The sequence below is a fragment of the Lepidochelys kempii genome, chromosome 2 (genome assembly GCF_965140265.1).
Source record: "Lepidochelys kempii isolate rLepKem1 chromosome 2, rLepKem1.hap2, whole genome shotgun sequence".
Lineage (NCBI taxonomy): Eukaryota > Metazoa > Chordata > Testudines > Cheloniidae > Lepidochelys > Lepidochelys kempii.
This window is the reverse complement of record NC_133257.1, coordinates 17,245,867-17,268,034: the sequence shown is the minus strand read 5'-3', so window position 1 is coordinate 17,268,034 and position 22,168 is coordinate 17,245,867. Positions and strand designations below refer to the sequence as shown.

The window sequence follows — 22,168 nt, the reverse complement described above, 5'->3', positions numbered from 1 at the left end:
GGAGAGTAGTATTTAAAAAGACACATTTTAGAGAACAATGGGTAGACTTTCATTGTGAACCAAGCTGTTAAGCACATGTGCTATGTAACGTTTCGGTACATGGTTGCATTCTGCCTCTTATATTGAGTGCCTGCCGGTTTGGTGTGAGAGATCACACACGCAGGGCCAGGCAACAGAATTCGGCTTGCAGGCAGCCATGGTAAGCCACAGCCTTTTGGCTTCTTCAACCTTCATAACATGTGGGAATGGTTTCAAACAGCAGCGCCCTCCTTTCCCATACCAAGCACCCGTTGGGTTGGCCATTTAAAAGGAGGGGCTGCAGTTTTCGGGTTAAAGTGCAGCACAAACCCAGCTAAACCCCTCCCCCCCAGTTCTCTGGGATGATCACATCACCCCTCCTCCCACCGCGTGATGAGTATCAGGGAAGATCCCTGCCAACCAAACATGAACAGATCAGCGAGAACGTCGTCTTCCCCCCCCCCCCCCCTTCGTGGCTAAAAGCGGGAATTATTTCTTTTCAGCCACAGGCAAACAGCCGAGCAGGAATGGCCACCTCTGAATGTCCCCTTAATAATGTCCCTGGAGGATTTCCGCTCCAACCCCAGACATGTTAACAGACTTTTCCAGTAGCTGTACTGGTCACGAGTGCATCCCAAGTCTTCAGGGCAAATTAATCATTAAACATGCTTGCTTTTAAACCATGTATTATATTTACAAAGGTACACTCACCAGAGGTGCCTTCTCCAGCTTCATGGTCTGGGAGCCTGCCTTGGTAGGGTATTGGCTCCAGGGTGATAAAGTTCCTGGCTGTGGGGGAGAACGGTTTCTCTGCTTGCCTGTTGTGCGCTATCCTCCTCATCTTTCACATCCCCAAAATCCTCATCACTGTTGCAAGGGGGGAGTCTTATGCAGTTATCTGTGGATAGGGGTGGGGTAGTGGTGGGGCACCCCCTAGAATTGCATGCAGCTCATCGTAGAAGCGGCATGTCTGGGGCTCTGATCCAGAGTGGCTGTTTGCCTCTGTTTTTTTGGTAGGCTTGCCTGAGCTCCTTAATTTTCACGTGGAACCGCTGCAGGTCCCTGTTATAGCCTCTGTCCATCATGCCCTTGGAGATTTTTTTCAAATATTTTGGCATTTCGTCTTTTGGAACGGAGTTCTGATAGCATGGATTTGTCTCCCCATACAGAGATCAGATCCAGTACTTCCCGTTCGGTCCATGCTGGAGCTCTTTTGCGATTCTGGGACTGCATGGTCACCTCTGCTGTTGAGCTTGCCACGCTGGCCAAACAGGAAATGAAATTCAAAAGTTCCCAGTGCTTTTCCTGTATACCTGGCTAGTGCATCTGAGTTGAAAGTGCTGTCCAGAGCGATCAAAATAGAGCACTCTGGGATAGCTCCCGGAGGCCAATACTGTTGAATTGCGTCCACACTACCCAAAATTTGACCTGGTGATGTTGATTTCAGCGCTAATCCCCTCGGGGAGGAGTATAGAAATCGATTTTAAGAGCCCTTTAAGTTGACAAAAATGGCTTGGTCATGTGGATGGGTGCAGGGTTAAATCGATCTAACGCTGCTAAATTCAACCTAAACTTGTAGTGTAGATCAGGGCTAAGATGATTGATTCTGCATTATATTACCACTTGATAGACCTTGACAAAAGTATTACACTGAAGATAGGCTAATATGCCCTAGTTTGCATGATCTATTTTCACATTTGTTATATTAGTAGTATTACAATCTATGAAGCAAAGTGCATGACACTTGGGCAAGTCTGTACAGCCCTGCTGATTGAGGTCTAGAGACTCTTATGACATAGTTTTTTAGAAGGGCAGGAGTTTTCAAGGTGCTGACTCAGTAGCAGGAAAAGAGGAATGCTGTGGGAAGGAAAAACCATTAACAAGAGTTTGTGTCAAGGTTCCTTCACCACTCTGAACTCTAGGGTACAGATGTGGGGACCTGCATGAAAAACCCCCTAAGCTTATTTTTACCAGCTTAGGTTAAAACTTCCCCAAGGTACAAGCTATTTTACCTTTTGTCCTTGGACCTTATTGCTGCCACCACCAAACGTCTAACAAATATAACCGGGAAAGAGCCCACTTGGAAACGTCTCGCCCCCAAAATCCCCCTATGCCCTACACCCTCTTTCCTGGGGAAGGCTTGATAAAAATCCTCACCAATTTGCATAGGTGAACACAGACCCAAACCCTTGGATCTTAAGAACAATGAAAAAGCAATCAGGTTCTTAAGAATTTTAATTAAAGAAAAAGTAAAAGAATCACCTCTGTAAAATCAGGATGGTAAATACCGTACAGGGTAATCAGATTCAAAACATAGAGAATCCCTCTAGGCTAAACCTTAAGTTACAAAAAGACACAAAAACAGGAATCTACATTCCATTCAGCGCAACTTATTTTATCAGCCATTTAAACAAAACAAGAAAAGGAGGACTTGTGGCACCTTAGAGACTAACAAATTTATATGAGCATAAGCTTTCGTGAGCTACAGCTCACTTCATCGGATGAATGCATCTGATGAAGTGAGCTGTAGCTCACGAAAACTTATGCTCATATAAATTTGTTAGTCTCTAAGGTGCCACAAGTACTCCTTTTCTTTTTGCGAATACAGACTAATATGGCTGCTACTCTGAAACCTGTCATTAAACAAAACAGAATCTAACGCATATCTAACTAGATTGCTTATTAACTCTTTACAGGAGTTCTGACCTGCATTCCTGCTCTGGTCCCGGCAAAAGCAACACATGGACAGAGAGAATCCTTTGCCCCCCACCCCCCTTCCGGCCTCCAGCTTTGAAAGTATCTTGTCTCCTCATTGGTCCTTTTGGTCAGGTGCCAGCGAGGTTATCTTTAGCTTCTTAACCCTTTACAGGTGAAAGAGTTTTTCCTTTGGCCAGGAGGGATTTAAAGGTGGTTAGCCTTCCCTTTATATTTGATAGTTTGAAAGAAATAAGTAAACCAGGATAAAAATGTGTATGAGGGAATCAAGAGCAACACTGGGGAGTGGGAGGGAGAGGAAGGGTTGATGGCAGGGAAGTAGAGCAGCCAGCAGAACTGAGCAAAGGAATGTAATTGGAGAAGGAAAGTACTTGTGGTAACTGAATATTTTTTATATAATGGATTGAAATTCTTAAGGGACCATCAGGAAGATGAAACCTGCAGTGGGGGATTCATTTGAATTGCTCAGTAGATTTGAAAGAAACATTTGATTGAAGATATTTAATGTTAAACCTTATGTGAGCTGGATGTTTTTGTACTTGATTTAAGTTGTTAAATTTAACTTACTGTTAAGTTTCTCACTACTTTTTGTGTAGTATGTTCTGGTTTTTAAATTTAATTGAAAGGTTTAAAGTGTGTAACATTTAGAATTTCCTTATGGCAATATAGTTATATGCAATAGTATTGCCTTTTGAATCCAGAAAGATGTAGGTAGGAGTCATTTGCTTGTAAGGAATTAGTTCCTTTGACATACTATGTTTTAAAAGTGGTTTCTCTTTGAATGAAGCTGGTTCAAGGTTTTAAGCCCATGTAAGACTCCTGAAATGGAGTAATTATTTTAAGCAAAGCTGTTGAGAAGGCTAAGTCTTCAAATATTGTGTATGATTTGGGTAATATGGATAAATACTTTGATTTGCAGCAAGGACTGTTTAAGCATATACAATATATAATTGATTAGCTTGTTGTAAAATTCAGGGTATAAAAAGAGGTCAAATGAAATCTATAGAGTATCTTCCGATCTTTTGTGATTAGCCTGTGTAATTGATCTCCATCTTGGAGAGTGAGAAGACTTGTAAAACTATAAGCAGAGCACTGTGTATTATCTAAGTAGATGTGCTTTATGGGGTGGGATGGCTTTGTCACAGCATCTTCTTAATGTGCCATTTGTGTGAGATAGATGAAAAGGTGAGATCTGCTGCTGAAATTTTTAGCTGATTTCTTTTAAAAATAACAGAAACAAACAAAACAAAAAACTCATTGCAACTGGAAGTCCAGTATCCAGACTAACCTATTGCCTTTGGAGCAGCCTGAAGCCATACAACACTAAGCTGTTAGCATGTCAGGTCTCTCAAGATATGGATGGCTGGATTGGGCTTGGAAAAGATATCTCTAAGGAAAATGAAGGTGCTGTAGGAAGCTGTGGTGGCAGTTTAGTAGCTCTCACTTTTCCTTTGTCTATATCAAATAATCTAGCATTGGTGAAGTGAAGGAGTGAGTCTGTGCTCATCATTGTCTTCTGCTCTTTAGTGCCATCCAGACTGTATTGGTAGTAACTAGGCCACAGAACAAATTTACTTTAATTTTTTCTTTATTCTGACAATGCTGGTATAGACACCTGCTTAAGGTAAGAATAGAAGACAGATCTATAGTCTTAGTTTGGAACCTTTCTTCTTAGTAAATTACGCAAGAAACCGACCAGTTCGCTTTCAGCTATGGATGGACAGTAAGGGGTATGCAAAGTCAGTGAGGTGTTGGTTCCTAGATGCCTGAAAGAGAATAAATGTGTCTGTTCTGTTCAATTCTGGATCACAAAAAAGGCCCCCCCCCCAGGATTTCTGTAAGCAGTGCATCTGTGTCTTGAGATTTTCAATATCAGTAATTTATGCATTTGATATCTGTTAAAATGTCTTTTGTGATCCTTACCCAGTGATAGTCACACAATCTGCCTAATCTTCCTTCTCAACTCTTGCATTATATTTGTTAAGATATTTTCTGTGGTATAATAAAATTTCCAAAGACATTTGTCACAGAGGTTGCTAAACTGAGACACTTATAAAGGTATTTGTAGAGCAAAGTTCTGAGAAACAAAAATGAAAAACAGTTCACCAAATTTCTTGGGATGTCTCATGTGAAATTATGGTGAGGTTCATGTCTGCTTGCACCTCCCCATATTCACTGGTATTTTGACAAAATTGTCAACTTTGTCAAAAGAATATTTCAGTTGTTTGGATTAGGATAGAGAATTCAGACTTTGATTGCGGAAGCTTATAAAACTAAAATGGAGAGCTTTCATTTGTCATGTAATCATGCCTATAAATTAAAAATCTTCTATTTCATGGTCCAGAGCAAAAGCCTAGCATTTTTCACATAAAAGATTCTCAGGTGAGTGAGTCATCTGGTTGAAGTAAAGCTCTGATTTCATTACCAGGAGGGTAACATTGAATGACTTTTCTAAATTACTGTGTTAGTAAAAAGATTTCCAACTGTTGAGTATTTTGCAGCTTTATAGGCTTATGAACCATAACAAGTTTTCACATCTACGGATGCAGTTGTAATTATGCACCATACATGAGTTTTTATGCTTTCAGCTCTGAGGCTGATTGAAGACTTTTCCTGATAGGCATTCAGTGTGTATTTCAAGACTGCTTTAGATAGTAGCATTGAATAAACCTTATTTAGAACTGTCTACCTTCATTTATAGTGATCATTTTAACTTGACTTGTAGCAAACAATTACTGATCAACTCAGAATGTGGTGACAATCATATGTCTTCATGGAAAGTTTTGTGGAGTCTCCCATTGAGTTCAACAGATGAGTAGCAGTAACATATTGTGGGTCCTCAGCTGAGTTCAAAGACCAATTTTGGGCCTGCATCCCTGTCTGCAAGCTTTCCACCATATCAAAGTGCAGCCTCCCAGGGAAGGAGAGAAAGTATAAACTCCTTTAGTTATGTTAGCATAGTGCTGTTGGCTTCTACCGTTTTTTCTAATTTTATCCTGAGTTGAAAAGAGTTGTAGCAAACTGTTCCAGTGCAAGCTGAGAAGAAACACTAACCTCCCACTACCATTGTTTACTTTTCAGCATATTCCTGAAAAATAAATGCCACTGGGAAAGTGTGAGTTTTTTAAAACTTCATGCATGGTTTCCAAAGGAAATATTAAAAAAAAAACAAAAAAAAACCAACCTATCACTGATGCTATTGGATGCCAGAAAACTTTTGAAGCAGTTACTGAATTTAAATATCTGGGTATTTAATTAGGATTAGAATTTCATAAAATCATAGAATATCAAGGTTGGAAGGGACCTCAGGAGGTCATCTAGTCCAACCCCCTGCTCAAAGCAGGACTGATCCCCAATTAAATCATCCCAGCCAGGGCTTTGTCAAGCCTGACCTTAAAAACTTCTAAGGAAGGAGATTCCACCACCTCCCTAGGTAACGCATTCCAGTGTTTCACCACCCTCCTAGTGAAAAAGTTTTTCCTAATATCCAACCTAAATCTCCCCCTCTGCAACTTGAGACCAGTACTCCTTGTTCTGTCATCTACTAGTACTCAGAACAGTCTAGATCCATCCTCTTTGGAACCCCCCTTTCAGGTAGTTGAAAGCAGCTATCAAATCTCCCCTCATTCTTCTTTTCTGTAGACTAAACAATCCCAGTTCCCTCAGCCTCTCCTCGTAAGTCATGTGTTCCAGTCCCCTAATCATTTTTGTTGCCCTCCGCTGGACTCTTTCCAATTTTACCACATCCTTCTTGTAGTGTGGGGCCCAAAACTGGACACAGTACTCCAGATGAGGCCTCACGAATGTCAAATAGAGGGGAACGATTATGTCCCTCGATCTGCTGGCAGTGCCCCTGCTTATAAATCCCAAAATGCCATTGGCCTTCTTGGCAACAAGTGCACACTGTTGACTCATATCCAGCTTCTCATCCACTGTAACCCCTAGGTCCTTTTCTGCAGAACTGCTGCCTAGCCATTCAGTCCCTAGTCTGTAGCGGTGCATTGGATTCTTCCGTCCTAAGTGCAGGACTCTGCACTTGTCCTTGTTGAACCTCATCAGATTTCTTTTGGCCCAATCCTCTAATTTGTCTAGGTCCCTCTGTATCCTATCCCTACCCTCCAGCGTATCTACCACTCCTCCCAGTTTAGTGTCGTCTGCAAACTTGCTGAGGGTGCAATCCACCCCATCCTCCAGATCATTAATGAAGATATTGAACAAAACTGGCCCCAGGACTGACCCTTGGGGTACTCTGCTAGATATCGGCTGCCAACTAGACATGGAGCCATTGATCTCTACCCGTTGAGCCTGACAATTTAGCCAATTTTCTACCCACCTTATAGTGCATTCATCCAGCCCATACTTCTTTAACTTGCTGACAAGAATACCGTGGGAGACCGTGTCAAAAGCTTTGCTAAAGTGAAGGAGCACGACGTCCACTGCTTTCCCTTCATCCACAGAACCAGTTATCTTGTCATAGAAGGCAATTAGATTAGTCAAGCATGACTTGCCCTTGGTGAATCCATGCTGACTGTTCCTGATCACTTTCCTCTCCTCTAAGTGCTTCAGAATTGATTCCTTGAGGACCTGCTCCATGATTTTTCCAGGGACTGAGGTGAGGCTGACTGGTCTGTAGTTCCCAGAATCCTCCTCCTTCCCTATTTTAAAGATGGGCACTACATTAGCCTTTTTCCAGTCATCTGGGACTTCCCCGGATCTCCATGAGTTTTCAAAGATAATGGACGATGGCTCTGCAGTCACATCCGCCAACTCCTTTAGCACTCTCGGATGCAACGCATCCGGCCATGGACTTGTGCACGTCCAGCTTTTCTAAATAGTCCCGAACCACTTCTTTCTCCACAGAGGGCTGCTCACCTCCTCCCCATGCTGTGCTACCCAGTGCAGCAGTCTGGGAGCTGACCTCGTTTGTGAAGACAGAGGCAAAAAAAGCATTGAGTACATTAGCTTTTTCCACATCCTCTGTCACTAGGTTGCCTCCCTCCTTCAGTAAGGGGCCCACACTTTCCTTGACTTTCTTCTTGTTGCCAACATACCTGAAGAAACCCTTCTTGTTACTCTTAACATCTCTTGCTAGCTGCAACTCCAGGTGTGATTTGGCCTTCCTGATTTCACTCCTGCATGCCCGAGCAATATTTTTGTACTCCTCCCTGGTCATTTTTCCAGTCTTCCACTGCTTGTAAGCTTCTTTTTTGTGTTTAAGATCAGCAAGGATTTCACTGTTAAGCCAAGCTGGTCGCCTGCCATATTTACTATTCTTTCTACACATTGGGATGGTTTGCCCCTGTAATGTCAATAAGGATTCTTTAAAATACAGCAAGCTCTCCTAGACTCCTTTCCCCCTCATATTATTCTCCCAGGGGATCTTGCCCATCAGTTCTCTGAGGGAGTCAGAGTCTGCTTTTCTGAAGTCCAGAGTCCGTATTCTGTTGCTTTCCTTTCCTCCTTGTGTCAGGATCCTGAACTCGACCATCTCATGATCACTGCCTCCCAGGTTCCCCTCCACTTTTGCTTCCCCTACTGATTCTTCCCAGTTTGTGAGCAGCAGGTCAAGAAGAGCTCTGCCCCTAGTTGGTTCCTCCAGCACTTACACCAATTTCTTATTATTAAATAATTTAATAATAATTTCTTATTATTAAAGCAGTCCCATTGGTTACTAAGTTGAATTCAACTTCTCTGTATGGATATTCAAAGTTCCCTATGATCTTAGCTACTTAAGAGGTCAGTACTCCCTTGTTGTCTATGATTTCTTACAACTGCTGAGCTCTAGTTGTATGCTGAAAATGTTAACTCATGAGGAAAACTTGTTAGTGCAGGAGACTCAACTTTTACAGGAGCTGGAGATAGACTAGGGAACTCACTCCAAGGAGAGAGAAGAATGACCATGAAACCAACTACTTTCAGAATTCACTGCAAACCTCATTTTCTTCAGTTTTTCCCTCCATTTCTTCATAAACACAAAACACGTCCATTCACACACAAACGTGAACAAGCAAACAGAACCTATGTACTAATCAAGTTGTTTTTTCAAGACTATGAAGGATGGAGAGTGTTGCTTCTGTTTTTAATTCTTGGGAGGCACAAAGGCTGAGGGGGCGGGGCCATAAAAGAGGCTAGGTAATATCAGAATGAGTGAGTGGACACACAATCTTTGTTCAGATTGTTAATGAAAAGATCTTCTCTATCCAAACTGTAAGATTTTTGACAGGGATTCTTATAGGTAAGATGCCAGGAAAAAAAAAACTGGCATGTGACAGAGGCACAATTTTTTTCCTTACCTATTTTTTAACTAAGGGCAAAAAATGCTGTTTGGCTGTTCAGAACTTCTTTGTAGCTGTCTTAATTAAAAAACAAACCCTAAAACTTGCAGTGTGCATTAACTAAGCCTTTTATGTTAAAGCCAGGTTAAATTTAAGATGTTTCTGTTCATAGATTGCAGTTAAATATTTCACTTTGTTATATAACTTTTCATTACACCAAATTCAATAGATTGGGATTTTACTCTTTTGATTTGCAATATAATGGGATTTAGTCATGTGGTCAGCTTTTTGGATAAACTAAGCTGCAATCCCCATGCAGTTCAGTATTTTTACTCTGTAAAACCTGAGTAGTCAATAATTAGAATACCGTTCAAATCTGGCATGGGTAGATTTATAATAGTTTTGAAGGGGCTTCTAAAAACACTTCAGTGGATGTTTTTTAGTCTGCCACAAGTGACTATCATGTGGGAGACAAAAGGATAAAATAATGCAAGGACATAGGAATACATTTTAAAAAAAACCCTTCTAAATATTTAACCATAAGTGGAATTTCTACTCAAACAGTCTTCACTGCACCAAGGCATCTGTGAGAAGAGACTTTATAATGGATTTTAATTTAGTAGTACCCTCATAAGGATGGCCATATTGGGTCAGACCAAAGATCCATCTAGCCCAGTATCCTGTCTTCCAACAGTGGCCAGTGCTAGGTGCTTCACAGGGAATGAACGGAACAGGTAATCATAAAGTGATCGTCCCGTCACCCATTTCCAGCTTCTGGCAAACAGAGGATAGGGACACCATTCCTGCCCATCCTGGCCAATAGCCACTGATGGACCTTGTGACACTGCACCCTATATTCTTCACAGTGATAATATTATGATTATGACATAATTATAGTGTATTTTATGCAAGATCAGTCATGTGAGGTGCCATTGGAAATGTTATGATTTGCTGAATATGATTATCCTATTTGTGTGCATATATCATTTTTGTTTATGAATATTGACTACATATCTGTATTCCACATGTGTAGTTACACCTGGGTAATGCCCACTAGACAAGATACTTTTTTGAAGCCTGTTATAATAGTCTTGGCCTTCACAACATCCTCTGGCAAAGAGTTCCACAGGTTGACTGTGCCTTGTGTGATGAAATACTTTCTTTGTTTGTTTTAAACCTATTGCCTATTAATTTCATTTGATGACCCCTAGTTCTTGTGTTATGAGAAGGAGTAAATAAGACATCCTTATTTACTTTCTCCACACCAGTCATAATTTTATAGACTTCTATCTTATCCTCCCTCCTTTGTCATCTCTTTTCTAAACTGTAAAGTCCCAATCTTATTAATTGCCCCTCATATAGAAGCTGTTCCATATACCACCTTTGCTTAAACTATAAGGTATTATATACAGGTAGTTCTAATGTGATTAGTCTCCTGACTTTTAAATAGGTGTCCCTGTCCTTAAAATTTAACATTCTTGTTTAAAAGTCTGTTTTGTAAGGCTTTCTTATTAGCCAGGAATTTATTTAAAAAATATGATAAACTTGCTAATTATACTAAAAGAAATCCAAATTGGTAGTTTGGTACTACCACTGTAAAGTGATATACAGCAGCTGAATTAACAGAGGTTTTCCTAAAACTAGTCTGTTTCTCTCTCCTGTCATCTCTCATAGAAATGGAAGGCTATGCATTACATGAAAGTTTGATTTTAATGAGACTGGTCATGTAAACTCATTCATAATATATCCTGTTTACAGTAGGTGGTGTTAACAGAATATGATACTTGGGTTGTCTTGTGTTTGGTAGTTTTATGTTGATGTCACATGGAAAGCTAATTAGGTAAGTTTAGTGTCTTCTAGTACATTACATGAATACTGCTAAATTGAGCAGAAAAGATGCTGAACTGTTGAAAAAGGACAGCTAAAAAGAATAGAATGCATGGAAAGTAACCTCGCATACAGGATGAGGCAATATTTTCAAGTTCCGACAGTTGAGCAGGAAAATACCTACGACTACAATCCTGCATGGGAGCCAAGTCCATTTATACATTTGGGTAGGTGGGAAAAAATCACTTACTATTTTGGTGATGTGCAACATTTCTCACTGTGTGGTTTGTAGAATACTTTTTTATTTAAAAAACAAAAGACAATACTCTTCGTAAATTCTTAACAGGTAGTCTATGAAAGCTTGATTCAAGAGGACATATATTTGAATTCTAGGAAAATGTTAAAGCTAGTGTTAATCTACTGTGTAAGACTTTTACATGGAATATAATGTACTGATACAGTTTTTTCCACTGACCTAACTTCAAGTTTCATATATTGATTTGCTAATGAATTTTATTTTTCCCATTCTACTTTTTTTGCCATAAGCAAACCAGTTCAGGGCACAAAAGCATGCCAGAATCTTTTTCTTTGTTCCTGTTGCATAGATGGTAAAATGTAGTAAATATAACACAATTGAAAGATACTACGGGAAATCTGCAGTGGGGAAAAAGGTAAAACCGACATGTTTCAAGTCTACTGTACCAGAGATTTAGCTTGATGTTTAGTTTGGCAAATTCGTTTGGCTGAACAAAATTCAGTGCGGGGAGGATATTCACCACACAAGGGCAGAAATTGTGTCCTGTTGCTCACATGGTCTGGCTGCCAGAGTGAGTCAGCAGAGCAGCTCATAAATAAATGTCAAGATCATATCCTCTCCGTTATTTTACATTCAGATTATATAGCTTCAATTGTCAAAAACACTGTTTTTAGGCTTGATGTTGTAGCTCTTGGTGTAGAAGAGTTGCCTTTGGTAATGAGCTTTTAATTTGGCCTTTCTTGACAGTAAATGGAAGAAAGGGACACAAGTATGTGAAAGATTAAAAAAAAGAAAGTCTTTACTGGAATGAACAGTATTTTCATTAATTGTGAAAAGAAAAGGAGGACTTGTGGCACCTTAGAGACTAACCAATTTATTAGAGCATAAGCTTTCGTGAGCTACAGCTCACTTCCTCAGATGCATATCGTGGAAACTGCAGCAGGCTTTATATATACACAGAGAATATGAAACAATACCTATTCCCACCCCACTGTCCTGCTGGTAATAGCTTATCTAAAGTGATTTCCAGCACAAATCCAGGTTTTCTCACCCTCCACCCCCCCACACAAATTCACTCTCCTGCTGGTGATAGCCCATCCAAAGTGACAACTCTTTACACAATGTGCATGACAATCAAGCTGGGCTATTTCCTGCATAAATCCAGGTTCTCACATCCCCCCCCACCCCCATACACACACAAACTCACTCTCCTGCTGGTAATAGCTCATCCAAACTGACCACTCTTCAAGTTAAAATCCAAGTTAAACCAGAACATCTGGGGGGGGGGGGGGTAGGAAAAAACAAGAGGAAACAGGCTACCTTGCATAATGACTTAGCCACTCCAAGTCTCTATTTAAGCCTAAATTAATAGTATCCAATTTGCAAATGAATTCCAATTCAGCAGTTTCTCGCTGGAGTCTGGATTTGAAGTTTTTTTGTTTTAAGATAGCGACCTTCATGTCTGTGATCGCGTGACCAGAGAGATTGAAGTGTTCTCCGACTGGTTTATGAATGTTATAATTCTTGACATCTGATTTGTGTCCATTTATTCTTTTACGTAGAGACTGTCCAGTTTGACCAATGTACATGGCAGAGGGGCATTGCTGGCACATGATGGCATATATCACATTGGTGGATGTGCAGGTGAACGAGCCTCTGATAGTGTGGCTGATGTTATTAGGCCCTGTGATGGTGTCCCCTGAATAGATATGTGGGCACAGTTGGCAACGGGCTTTGTTGCAAGGATAAGTTCCTGGGTTAGTGGTTCTGTTGTGTGGTATGTGGTTGTTGGTGAGTATTTGCTTCAGGTTGCGGGGCTGTCTGTAGGCAAGGACTGGCCTGTCTCCCAAGATTTGTGAGAGTGTTGGGTCATCCTTTAGGATAGGTAAACCTACTGACCGCTATTCCTACCTGCATGCCTCCAGCTTTCACCCTGACCACACCACACGATCCATCGTCTACAGCCAAGCTCTGCAATACAACCGCATTTGCTCCAACCCCTCAGACAGAGACAAACACCTACAAGATCTCTGTCAAGCTTTCTTACAACTACAATACCCACCTGCAGAAGTAAAGAAACAGATTGATAGAGCCAGAAGAGTTCCCAGAAGTTACCTACTACAGGACAGGCCTAACAAAGAAAATAACAGAACGCCACTAGCCGTCACCTTCAGCCCCCAACTAAAACCCCTCCAACGCATTATTAAGGATCTACAACCTATCCTAAAGGATGACCCAACACTCTCACAAATCTTGGGAGACAGGCCAGTCCTTGCCTACAGACAGCCCCGCAACCTGAAGCAAATACTCACCAACAACCACATACCACACAACAGAACCACTAACCCAGGAACTTATCCTTGCAACAAAGCCCGTTGCCAACTGTGCCCACATATCTATTCAGGGGACACCATCACAGGGCCTAATAACATCAGCCACACTATCAGAGGCTCGTTCACCTGCACATCCACCAATGTGATATATGCCATCATGTGCCAGCAATGCCCCTCTGCCATGTACATTGGTCAAACTGGACAGTCTCTACGTAAAAGAATAAATGGACACAAATCAGATGTCAAGAATTATAACATTCATAAACCAGTCGGAGAACACTTCAATCTCTCTGGTCACGCGATCACAGACATGAAGGTCGCTATCTTAAAACAAAAAAACTTCAAATCCAGACTCCAGCGAGAAACTGCTGAATTGGAATTCATTTGCAAATTGGATACTATTAATTTAGGCTTAAATAGAGACTTGGAGTGGCTAAGTCATTATGCAAGGTAGCCTGTTTCCTCTTGTTTTTTCCTACCCCCCCCCCCCAGATGTTCTGGTTTAACTTGGATTTTAACTTGAAGAGTGGTCAGTTTGGATGAGCTATTACCAGCAGGAGAGTGAGTTTGTGTGTGTATGGGGGTGGGGGGGATGTGAGAACCTGGATTTATGCAGGAAATAGCCCAGCTTGATTGTCATGCACATTGTGTAAAGAGTTGTCACTTTGGATGGGCTATCACCAGCAGGAGAGTGAATTTGTGTGGGGGGGTGGAGGGTGAGAAAACCTGGATTTGTGCTGGAAATCACTTTAGATAAGCTATTACCAGCAGGACAGTGGGGTGGGAATAGGTATTGTTTCATATTCTCTGTGTATATATAAAGCCTGCTGCAGTTTCCACGATATGCATCTGAGGAAGTGAGCTGTAGCTCACGAAAGCTTATGCTCTAATAAATTGGTTAGTCTCTAAGGTGCCACAAGTCCTCCTTTTCTTTTTGCGAATACAGACTAACACGGCTGTTACTCTGAAACCTTTCATTAATTGTGAACACTGTAATAGCTGTATGGAAAATGTATTGAGAAAGTGTTTTCTGTATTTATCTGTATTTCAAATAAATCTCAAATTATTTTGCTTAAGTTACTATGAGTTATGCAATTGTTCTAATTTAGGAAAATAATCCTATAACATTCCAACATCTTTGCTGAAGTGTGGTGCCCAGACTTGGGCATTCACCTCCACCTGAGGACTCACTGGTGCTGAGTAGAGCAGAACCATTACTTCCCATACCTTACACATGACACTTTGGTTAATACACCCCACAATATATACCTTTTTCACAGCTGCATCCAGTTGTTGACTCCATTATCCAAGTCATTAATGAAAATGGGTAGATCCCTGAGGGACTCCACTGTCAAACTGGGAGGAAGTATCTAGTGAACTGTTGATAACTCTGAGTACTGTCTTTTAACCAGTTGTGCACCCACCTTATGGTAATTTCATGTCGACCACATTTCCCTAGTTTGCTTATGATGATCTTTACTTCAAATTTTTAGTGTTCTATAATATGTACCTGATTTAGCCAGTTGTTACATATTCAGTCTTGTTCCCTTATTTTAATCAATATAAAATATTACAAAATGTTGTACTGTACAAAACAGGTTTCTTTAAGATAATTGTAGATGTCCTTTTAAAAAATATCACATAAACCATTTACTTGGTTGATATTTTGCTGTGGACGATTCTTGTGAAATGTAGTAAGTTTTTCCTCAGTCCTATAGTGAGATCTTGGAAGAGTGAAGTAATATTTCTGTTCTCATCCCAATCTGTGGAAATGATCTATTATACTGTGTTTTCAACTATGTATTCATGAATCAATCAAAGGACTCATGGAGGTAGACTGAAGGATCAAGTGCTTAAAAACAAATTGTTGTAAATTTCACAATTGTTGTTTGCAAGTTACATAAGATAAAACCAATTAATTAAATTGTCAGAAAATAGGCATAACTGAAATTGAATGCGGCTCTTCCTTCCCAAATGGAAAGTTAATTATTAGGAGGGAGAGAAGAGGTGGATAGGGTAACAGTATCTAGTGCTGTACAGTATCTGTAATGGAGAGGGATACAGCAAAATTAGACAAGGAGTTGTGTATCTATTACAGCTCCTCTTGACTGGTAGAAAGCAAGAGTGGAAAATTCCTGACCAGTTATTGAGTTTGAAACCAGTGGATAGCTTGTACTTTGACCTCCCATACGTCTTGTTGGATGATAAATATGGCTAAAAATGACACCGGTTTCTCAGTTGCATAGAGATCCAAATGTTGAGTAAAGTCATACAACTACAGATAACCTTCACCCCATCCCCTCATAAACACTGCCCCTACCCCCAAACAAATGAACTGCAGTCGTCAAGGTAGTACCAAGACATTCTTAAGTCTGTTTTGTTTTAACGTGGGCGTTGTTTTCGCTTAACAACCTCATCTACTTTAGCAAAGTTTTTGTATGTTTGAGTTAGATGTTAGATATCTAATCTCCTCTAAAGTGTTCACCACCTCCTACCCCATTATACTGCTTGCTATTTGAGTAAGTATTGTGTTTTTGAGTTTTGAGAGGCAAGCTCCCACTGATTTTTGTAGACAATTACTAATATTAGCTTACCTCTAAATAGCTCCTGTGCTTCAAAGCTGCTCTACTGTGGATCTGGGACTTGACCAATGAGTTGGAATCGCATCATATCTCACCCATTTCCGGAATACTTAAAATTAGATTGGATAAAGTGCTTAAAAATACTGTAGGGAATAAATCTGCACTGGTAGAGGAAGGTACCAGATGGCTAGCTGGCTATATTCCATTTTTGGTTTTAAATGTGCATTATTACTTTAATTGCTGTTTCTTGTCATGTAAATTATAATAGGTTTTTATTCCTTTGAACAATCTGGTTGCGCTCAATCCCAGGAAAAAAGCGAACTATACCTAACCCATATTCTCTTGTCTTTATGAACAGGAAATGTGATGTGTGTTGCTTATTATGTTAAAGAGAGACTGCATATTTTACTCTAAGAATCTTTTGATATATCTGAGTAGAACGTTGTCATACTGTGATTGACAATGGAAATGTGGCAAGAAGATGGAGGAACAGGCATTTTTAAAAGTGTAATTTCATGTAGTTGTCTTAATAGCCTACAAACGATAGACAGATGGGAAGGGAGCATCTTGGTATATCTTGGTTTGCATATTGCATTCACAGAATAATTAATCGGCTACTAAATATCAGATTAATTTTATTGCTTACTGTAATTTACAGATGTAAGTATGAAGTGTGTGTATACACATACAATAATATGCCCCTTCCTTATATTGTGAAAGGATAATTCAGAGCCAAGATAAGGCAATAAATGGAGCAGTTCTGGTGCAATTTATTGTCTTGTTTGGAGATGTTTGCATTTTTCTCGTCGTCCCCAACCCCCGTTTAATCTAATTTACAGTGGCAAAGACATTTCTAGGACACAGTGTTTCCCAGTACTCAAGAAGTTCGCCTACTGTTTCTGAAGTATTTACAAAGGGATTATGACACCTTTAGAACAGAACAAGTATCTGAATGCTTTTCTGTTAACCATGAAAAGAAATACTTTCAGCAGTATATTCTTAGTTGTTTTTTTCTCTTAACAATTATTGGTTATTAAGAGTATTGGTTTGGGCTGTGGGAATATTCTTGTTTGAGCATGAGATTATAAGTAAATCATCTGCTGTAAAGTTAATGTCTGACTTATGACATAGTTGCCCCAATCAAAGTGCATTACATATGTATTTCGGAATATTAAACTGGCCTTAACAGTCACCTGCAATCTAACATTGTTGTTCCTGTGACCTTCCCCAGGATGCAATATGAGCTGTTGGGTCTCCTCAGCTCTCCAGACTGAGATGCTTTTTACACTGCTTTTCTCATGAATAACAAAACTCTCTAGGTGCTGATCACTCCCAGCTACCAGCATGTAAAGTTACTCCCTAGCTGAGTACATGAATGCTGTGCCCAGCCATCCATAAAGAAGTACAGGGCGACACTTGCATGCCCCTCAGTCCCAGTCTCGCCCATCAGAAATATGTCTTGTACCTTCAGTGGACTGTCTAAACTCATTTGTCATTATCAACAAAGGGTAATGAATATGCATGAGTTCCGTTGACCTGACTGAAGTGTTTGGGAAATCTTTAATCAAACACAATGATTTAGGTAAGAGTAAAACAAGTTTATTAACTAAAAAAAAGATAGATTTTAAGTGATTTACATGTGGTAAGTTACAAAGGTCACAATTGGTTGCAAAAGAAATAAAAAATAAACATGCAGTGGAATTCCTAAACTTTAACAAGCTAAGTAAGATTTGAAGCACATGGCTTTCTCACTTCACCAGATGTTGCAGGCAGTTGTTATAGAATCATAGAAGATTAGGGTTGGAAGAAACCTCAGGAGGTCATCTAGACCAGTGGTTTCCAAACTTTAACAACCTGTGAACGCCTTTCAATAAAATGTCAAGTCTCGCAAACCCCTTCCGAAAAATGAATATTTCCAGGGATTTTCTCCTTTACCTGAGTATAAATTATAAAAGCAGTGATCTTGGAAATATAAAGTTTGTTTTTATGACATGCTTATTACACACTATTAATTATTATTTATTATTTATCATTACAGTATTTTTATTATATTATGAAAACGGCAACTCTCTTCCAAGATCTCACTTTTGTAGCTTATATCACTTTGAATAAGCCTGTTATAAGACAAGGCTCCTATGTTTCATCAAGGAGTATCAGATGTGAAACAACATGAAGGTATTTAAGAAGTCAACTCAAAGAGTTCCTCCTACACAAGCATTCAGGTCTTGAGCAGTCCAAGCAAACAACACCTGTTACATCAAAGCTTAAACTTGTTCTTCATAATAATTTTTAAAACCGTACTAGGTACCTATTTAATTTTAAAAACAGCAAAAAATATCCACCTCCCTTTCCATTTCTTATAAAGAGTCTTGAAGTTTAAATCTCCTCAGTGTTATAGATATGCTTGCTTTGATCTGCTTAGCTCTTGGAAGTCCAGGGGCTCCAGGCTGCTAGCTCCGTGCTGTCCAGGGCTCCTAGGGACAGCTCTATCTGCCATTAGGGAATTTTTTCCGGAGAACCCCCTGTAACATTTCACAAACCCCACTTTAGGAACCACGGATCTAGTCCAATCCCCTGCCTAAAGCAGGACTGATTAAATCATCCCAGACAGGGCTTTGTCAAGCCAGGCCTTAAAAACCTCTGAGGATGGAGATTCCACCACCTCCCCTAGGTAACCCATTCCAGTGTTTCACCACCCTTCTAGTGAAATAGTTTTTCCTAATATCCAACCTAGACCTCCCCCACTTGAACGTGAGACCACTGCTCCTTGTTCTGTCATCTGCCACCAGATGAGAATAGCCTAGCTCCATCCTCTTTGGAACCCCCCTTCAGGTAGTTGAAGGCTGCTATCAATCCCCCCTCACTCTTCTCTTCTGCAGACTAAATAAGCCCAGTTTTCTCAGCCTCTCCTCATAAATCATGTGCCCCAGTCCCCTAATCATTTTTGTTGCCCTCCGCTGGACTCTTTCCAATTTGTCCACATTCTTTCTGTAGTGGGGGAACCAAAACTGGATGCAGTACTACAGATGTGGCCTCCCCAGTGCTGAATAGAGGGGAATAATCACTTCCCTCAATCTGATGGCAATGCTCCTAGTAATGCAGCCCAATATGCCATTAGCCGCCTTGGCAACAAGGGCACACTGTTGATTCATATCCAGCTTCTCGTCCACAGTAATCCCTGGGTCCTTTTCTGCAGAACTGCCACTGAGCCAGTCGGTCCCCAGCCTGTAGCAGTGAATAGGATTCTTCCATCCTAAGTGCAGGACTCTGTACTTGTCCTTATTGAACTTCATCAGATTTCTTTTGGCCCAATCCTCCAATTTGTTTGGGTCACTCTGGACTCTATCCCTACCCTCCAGCTAATCTACCTCCCCCCGAGCTTAGTGTCATCTGTGAACTTGCTGAGGGTGCAATCCATCCCATCATCCAGATCATTAATGAAGATGTTGAACAAAACTGATCCCTGGGGCACTCTGCTTGATACTGGCTGCCAACTAGACATCGAGCTGTTGATCACTATCCATTGAGCCCGATGATCTAGCCAGCTCTCTGTCCACCTTATAGTCCATTCATCCAATCCACAGTTCTTTAACTTGCTGGCAAAAATACTGTGGGAGACCGTATCAAAAGCTTTGCTAAAGTCAAGGTATATCATGTGTACCACTTTTCCCATATCCACAGAGCCAGTTCTTTCATCATAGAAGGCAACCAGGTTGGTCAGGCATGACTTGCCCTTGGTGAATCCATGTTGACTGTTCCTGATCACCTTCCTCTCCTCCAAGTGCTTCAAGATGGATTCCTTGAGGACCTGCTCCATGATTTTTCCAGGGACTGAGGTGAGGCTGACTGGTTTATAGTTCCCCAGATTCTCCTTCTTCCCTTTTTTAAAGATGGACACTACATTTGCCTTTTTCCAATAGTCTGGGACCTCCCCCGATCACCATAGATTTTCAAAGATAATGGCCAATGGTTCTGCAGTCACATCAGGCAACTCCCTCAACACCCTCGGATGCATTGCATCCAGCCCCATGGACTTGTGCATGTCCAGTTTTTCTAAATAGTCCTTAACCTGCTTTTTCACCACTGGTGACTGTTCACCTCTCCCCATACTGTATTGCCCAGTACAGTAGTTTGGGAGCTGACCTTGTCTGTGAAGACCAAGGAAAAAAAGTATTGAGTACTTCAGCTTTTTCCACATCATCTGTCACTTGGTTGCCTCCCCCACTCAATAAGGGTCCCACATTTTCCCTGACCACCTTCTTGTTGCTAACATACCTATAGAAACCCTTCTTGTTACCCTTCACATCCCTTGCCAGCTGCAACTCCAATTGTGCTTTGGCCTTCCTGATTACACCCCTGCATGCTCAAGCAATATTGTTATACTCCTCCCTAGTCATCTGTCCAAGTTTCCACTTCTTGTAAGCTTCCTTTTTGTGTTTAAGCTCACCGAAGATTTCTCTGTTAAGCCAAGCTGGTCGCCTGCCATATTTGCTATTCTTTCTGCACATCGGGATGGTTTGTTCCTGTGCCCTTAATAAGGCTTCTTTAAAATACAGCCTGCTTTCCTGGACTCCTTTCCCCCTCATATTAGCCTCCCAGTGGATCCTGCCCATCAGTTCCCTGAGGGAGTCAGTCTGCTTTTCTGAAGTACGCTGCTCTCCTTTCTTCCTTTTGTCAGGATCCTGAACTCGACCAACTCATGGTCACTACTGCCCAGGTTGCCACCCACTTCTATTTCCCCTACCAATTCTTCCCTGTTTGTGAGCAGGAAGTCAAGAGGAGTATGGCCCCTAGTTGGTTCCTCTAGCACTTGCACCAGGAAATGGTCCCCAACACTCTCCAAAAACTTCCTGGATTGTTTGTGTACTGCTGTATTGCTCTCCGAGATGTCAGGGTGATTGAAGTCCCCCCTGAAAACCAGGGGCTGCGATCTGAATACTTCTGTTAGTTGTCTGAGGAAAGCCTAGTCTATCTCAACCTCCTGGTCTGGTGGTCGATAGCAGATGACCTCACGTCTTCACCTTTGTTACTCTCACCTCTAAACTTAACTCAACAACTCTCAACAGGCTTTTTTCCAGTTTCATACTGCTCTCTTACATACAGAGCAACTCCTCCACCTTTTCTCACCCTCCTGTCCTTCCTGAACAGTTACCCCCTCAAGTCTCTATTATTCCAGTCTATTATCATAGTTCCTTGACTGTGCCAGGACTTCCAGTTCTTCCTGCTTGTTTCCCAGGCTTCTTGCATTCCTCTACAGGCACCTAAGATAACTGGCCGATTGCCCTACTTTCTCGGTATGAATCAGGAGGCCTCCCTGTTGCACCTTCCTCCTTGTGTTTCCTCCCGGTATCCCATAAAATCATAGAATATCAAGGTTGGAAGGGACCTCAGGAGGTCATCTAGTCCAACCCACTGCTCAAAGCAGGACCAATCCCCAACTGAATCATCCCATCCAGGGCTTTGTCAAGCCTGACCATAAAATCCTCTAAGGAAGGAGTTTCGACCACCTCCCTAGATAACCCATTCCAGTGCTTTACCATCCTCCCAGTGAAAATTTTTTTCCTAATATCCAATGTAAACTTCCGCCACTGCAACTTGAGACCATTGCTCCTTGTTCTGTCATTTTCCCACTTACCTCAGGGCTTAGCTCTCCATCCCCAGGTGAACCTAGTTTAAAGCCTTCCGCACTAGGTTAGCAAGCCTGCCTGCGAAGATGCTCTTCCCTCTCTTTGTTAGGTGGATCCCATCTCTTCCTAGCAATCCTTCTTCCTGGAACAGAATCCCATGGTCGAAGAATCCAGAGCCATCTCTCCCAACACCAGCTGCGTAGCCACACATTTACTTCCACAATTTGATAGTCCTTACCTGGGCCTTTTCCTCCAACAGAGAGGATGGACAAGAGCATGACTTGTGCCTCAAACTCCTTTTATCCTTCTTCACAGAGCCACATAGTCTGCAGTGACCCACTCAAGGTCATTCTTGGCAGTATCATTGGTGCCCACGTGGAAAAGTCGGAAGGGGTAGTGGTCCGAGGACTTGATCTTCTTGGCAGACACTCCACCACATCCTGAATTCTAGCTGCAGGCAAGGAGCACACTTCTCGAGTTTCGCAGTCTGAACGGCAGATGTATGACTCCATCCCCCTTAAGAGGGAGTCCCCGA

General features: G+C 41.3%; 1 protein-coding gene across 9 annotated transcripts in view; it reads left to right on the top strand.

Annotated features, from left to right (window-relative positions):
* Positions 1–22,168, top strand: part of EFR3A (EFR3 homolog A) — a 189,976-nt gene that overhangs the window by 45,992 nt on the left and 121,816 nt on the right. The window contains exon 1 of one of the 9 annotated variants that reach the window (XM_073330117.1): positions 2,117–2,120. The exons of 7 other annotated variants lie outside the window; for them this stretch is intronic. The gene's annotated coding sequence lies outside the window, so the exon portion shown is untranslated. Of the gene's footprint in view, positions 1–2,116; positions 2,121–19,823; positions 19,843–22,168 lie in introns of those variants that run through there. One more of the 9 variants, XM_073330116.1, reaches the window with a different exon arrangement.